A 5,413-nucleotide genomic window follows, 5' to 3' on the forward strand; every position below is an offset into this window, starting at 1 on the left:
GTCTAATTCAGGAGAAATATGACAGGCAGAGAATCCTTTGAAAACCCCTCAAGTCACTGTACGCAAGTGGCTCCTATTATGCAGGAGTAAAGTCAACCCACAAATGAAACACCAAGACTAATAAAATCTCTGTCATTATCATAGTTATTTATAGCTGACAACCCTTTAATATTTACATACAAATAAAAACACCATTATAAAAAAAATACTCTCTGCATTTCCCTGATGAGAAAACTGAGACTTGGATAATCTAAATTGCTTTCCTAAAGTCACAAGACCGCAAGGAGTAGGCTAAAGGCTGAAGCCAAGAGACCTTAACTCGTAATTCAGTGCCTTGTCATAATTCTGAGGGAAGTTGGCCCTTTCTTGTGATATCCAATATTTCTAAGGTATTTAGAAGTCTCTATCTTTCAAATTATTCAAGCTAAAAGTATCCTGTCATTCTCTTTTCCAACTTCGTCGTATATCTGAGATTCATTTCCTTGTTTTCTCTATTACCTCAGTCTGTGTTCAGATGTTTTTCTTTCTTCATCTGTAAATGTTTTCTGATAGTTAAGTATCTGGGGAAAAAGATTCATAGTTTGGCAAAAGTTAGATGGCTGATATTAGTGCATTTGCTTCACAATCCACAGAAAGCTGCCCAGATTTATTGCTGTGCATCCTTTCCACCCACCCACCAATCCTCGCCAACCTGCAACAAGCGGTGTTTCACACTTTCCATTCTTTTTAAATCACAACAGCTAACTGAACAAGTGCTAAACCACAGTGTTGGAAGGTAGCAGGAAAGCAAGTAAAGGCCTACGACCTGCCATGTAAAGTCAAAAGAAGACTGTAGTTATAAACAAGATACGAGTAGATTTTTTTCTCAAATACCCATGCAAATTCACTCTATTACACAGCAGGGCTGGGGTATATTTGCCACTAACTATGCTAAGGAGAAAATCTACCTCATTTACTCCATTTTCCCAGATTCTCTATTTTGCTCAAGACATTGTTCCATTCTCATTCTATATCTGTCTCTTTCTCACACCCCTAACTCCTTTCAATTACTTCCTCATAATCTCTGTCCTCCCTTTCATTTCTGTCTTCTAGAAATTCTTACCTAATTATTAATGCATGTTCCTAATATTTCTGCTCATTGCTTCCTCTCAAAACTTACCATATTACATCTCTCTTTTGAAAAATGATATTCTGTCATAGTAAAACTGAGAATGAGCTTCTAGAGTTTGCTTGGCAGACTACAAGCAAAATTCAGCCTGCAATGCAGTTTGATATGGACTCCAAGCTGAAACTACTTTTTACATTCTCTGTAAATAAAAACAAATAGTAATATTCAACAGAGACAGAAAGACCCAAAACACCTAAAATATTGCTCTCCGGTCCTTTATGGAAAAAGTGTCCTAGCCTGCGTTCTAGACTATGTAAAACCTCTGGTCTCTCATCTATTCCCATCCTTTGTAATCTTTACTATTCTTCGGAATGCTCTCCCCAGTTTATTTACTAAAGTAGAGGACACAGTGTTATAGGGCAGCCAGATGCAAACAGGAACTGAAACATAAGGCTTCTAATATTTTTCTTCATGTAGCATGACAATTATTAGAAGAGTTAAAAATCTCCTTTTATTTCAATTTTCTGTTTTGAGAGTAACGTATTTTTGGTTACAGAGAACAACCCCTGGGATCACAGCTTTGACTTTCCCAATGTTTCACAGGTCCATTGGAGAACCACCAGCACACTTCTCTCCCTAGCCCAGGTGAGCAGGAGGAAAGCAGGTGAGATGGTGATAACATAGGAGGCAGCAAGAAGGTTATGCAGGAGAAATGTCTGAATAATTTATCTTTCAGGTGCATCTTAGGTGGCGGCAACAGATCTTTCCAAACCACATCAAGCTAGAAACTGATTTTGTTATTTTTCCCACATTCGATTGATGTCTCCTCTCTGCTTTTGACTCCCCTGTTAGCAGGCTGAGGTGCAACTGGAGAGGTAAAGTGTCTGGGAGGCAGCGATAGCGGTGTCCCCAGGGAACAGGCTATTGGCGTGCTGGTTGTGCTGCCAAGCCTGACTGCTTCTCTGAGACAAGTATCAGAGCCAGAGTATGTTGTGAGTTGGTAACAGCATATTCTGGGAAAGCCTCCACTAAAAATCGTGACCATTATGAGAGGAAATATGCTCCCAGTCAGCAAAACAGTATGAAAGTAAAATAACAGATAAGCAACAATACACTGGAACATGCTTTATAGCAAAGACCTACCTAATAGTAGGCACATATCAGCTGTAGAACAAGCTAAATTCACATGCTTAGCCAGAGGCTGTGAGCTTAGATTTAGAAGATAAATATAAAAACAGTAATACCATCAAGGGAACGACCCTTGCAGGCCCACAACATTGCTCCCTACTAGAATGTAAGTCCATATAGTGATTTTCATTTTTTAATAAACATTTATTGAGCCTATGAGAACCGTTATATTTTAATCTAAAGCTGAGACAGGGCAAGTCACTTGTTAAGAGCCACATGGTTATAAATGACAATACAAAGAATTAGAGGGCCAGGGAAAGCCAGAGAGAGAAAAAGAACAGATGAATTTAGACAGATGTGGCTTTGACTGTCAAATCTGCTTCTTAGAAGCTATGAAATTTTGCGCAAGTTACTCACTTCTCTGAGCCTTAGTTTTCCCATTTCTAATGTGGGAACAGTATCTACTTTTCATAGATTTTGTGAGGATTAGAAGCTGTTTTTCTAATGTGAATGGTTCATGGCTGACCCTTTAGAGAAAAGAGGACACAGAGAGGAAGGTGTGTAAATAGAAAGTGCTTACTCCAGGAAATGCAGGGTAAGGTTGGCCTGTGTGTCAAGGCACCAGAATTTCAGGTAGGATTACATCCAGATTCCCACGACCTTTGTGGACAAGAGACTAGAAAACATGCAGTTCTTACAGTCAGTCCTACTGTGACTATAAGAATTCATGGCTACAAAAAACACTTCTATTCTAGGGCCAGGAATTCTGAGCAAAACATTTGCAAGTCAACCTACTCCAATCTATTGTTTGATGGCCATTCTAGACCCTCGAAAACTGTATGCAAAGGAATGTTCTTTCATTTCTGCCTCTAACTTGAATCTCTTGTTTTCTGACATTCTCAGCTTTTCAAAAGCCTTCAGAACACATTCGTGTGATGAGAGCTATTTCCTTTCTGAGAATGGGAGTCAGGGAAGGAAGAAAGGAAACAAAGAGGAAAATGCCAAGACTAAACTGCCACTGGCCTGGGAGTCTCCACCCATTTCCTGCACTGTGGCCACTGCTATAGGTAGCTACCAGGTAATATCTCTTCCTCCAGTTTGCAAAGTTTCTGGTGTTATCAGTTACAAAAATGTAACCTAAAATTGATAGAATTACTTTGGAAAGCAAGAAAGCATACCCTGGTGAAACTGAAGAGGAATATAAACTATGACTCAGCAATCCAATTCCCAAGTGCATAATCTGAAATTGCTTGCTCTAGGAGATATGAAATTATTCCAACAGCATTGTTTATAATAGACAAAAAACCTGGGAAAAAACCTGTATGTCCATCAAAGTCAGAATGCATTAATAAATTGTGTTATACTCACACCATGGAGCATTATACATTAATGAAAATAAACTTGTATATTTAAGAACATGGATAAACCTCAAAACACAATGGTAAAGGGGCCAAAAACAACTCATATAAGAATATGCTTCCACTTATATAAAGTTTAAAAAGCAAAACAAAGTAATATATTATTTGGGGATAGCTATATGTGAAATAAAACTATATACAAGCCAGGGGATGATTGGTTACCCACCCCTAGGGACTGAGAAAGAATGCAGTTGATGAGGTTCACCCGAGAGTCTTCAAAGAACTGGTTATGTTCTCATTTTAAGCTGACCGGTAGGATCCTGAGTGCTTATTTTATTATTGTAATTATACTTTCTAAATGGTTCATATACATTCCATATACACTAGGGTATGTATAATTTATTTCACAATAAAAAAATTAACGTAACCCAAATGTGCATGGGGCCCCTAGGGTCACGTCTGCTCTCACTCCACGCTATCTTGAGTCAAGTAACAGATCAGTGACAGCCCTGACTAGCATTATGGTCTGAATGTCTGTGTCCCTCCAAAATTCCTATGTTGAAATCCTAACCTCAATGCAATGGGGTGGGGCCATTGCGAGGCAAAGTCTCTGGTATCATCAGTAATGAAAATACAATCGAAAATGGATAGTATCACTTTGGGATGCAAGAAAGAATACCTTGGTGAAGCTGATCAGAAATGGTAATCTATGACACAGCAAAACCATTCCCTGTTGGGATCCTTAATGGGATCCCCAATGGGATTTCATAAGTGCTCTTATGAAAGAGGGACAAGGAAGTTTGTTCCTTGTTTCCACCACATGAGGACATAGGCATCTATGAGTCAGCAAGTGGGCCCTCACCACACACTGTATCTGCCTTGACCTTGGACTTCCCAAGGCTAGATTTCTCATAGCCTCCAGAACTGTGAGAAATAAATTTCTGTTGTTTATAAACCACCAGGTTTGTAGCACTTTGTTGTAGCAGCCCTTTGCCTGGAGTATTCATCTCCCTACTTCTCATGTCACCAACTGGAAGTGGCTTCTTTTTCATCTTAACTAAAGTTAGTCTGCCCATCAGTCTCTGCTGCAATCTCTTATCTGTTCCCTTCATAACAAACTCATTACAAACCGCAACAACTTTGTTTACTTGTTTCTGTTTCTTTTCTTTTTGTCAGTCTCTCCTACTAGAACACACACCTCTGGAGAGTCAGGACTTTGTATGTCTTGTTTATTGCAACCTCACCATATCTCAGCACAGTGCCTAGTATAAAATAGTGGCCAGATATGGTGATAGGAGTGTGATAATAAAAAATGTATCATGAATCCACAATAAAATAATGACTTTGTTATAAATTGTCATCTTATGTGCCAAGGCTTACACACACACACACACACACACACATACACAAACACACACACACAGTCACCCCGAGCCCTGCCATTTTTCTGCATGACTCTGGGTCTACATGGGTGGCCTGTCCAGAATCCTGTTTTCTCTTTTCTTTGAGTTTTCTATCTCCATTAAACTTCTTTTTGTCTTTACTGCAACCACTAATCCAGGTTATTTTTTTGTGTTTAAAGTAATAAAATTAAATATTCTATACTTGGAGAATGGCCTAGTATCGTTATAGCGAGTTCACTCAATTACTCCCACTCTCTTGACTGCTTTTGATCGACCCAGTAGTCCTCTGTCTGACTTCAATTTCATGCCCACCTAACTTCACTTCTGTGGCCTTCCATTGAAAGCCACTTGCCAGTATCCTAACCCCCTCTGCCTTTGTCCTTCCTTCTCTCCCACACCCCCTCTTCCCAGGCTCT

Source organism: Colobus angolensis, unplaced genomic scaffold (assembly GCF_000951035.1).
Source record: "Colobus angolensis palliatus isolate OR3802 unplaced genomic scaffold, Cang.pa_1.0 Scaffold439, whole genome shotgun sequence".
Lineage (NCBI taxonomy): Eukaryota > Metazoa > Chordata > Mammalia > Primates > Cercopithecidae > Colobus > Colobus angolensis.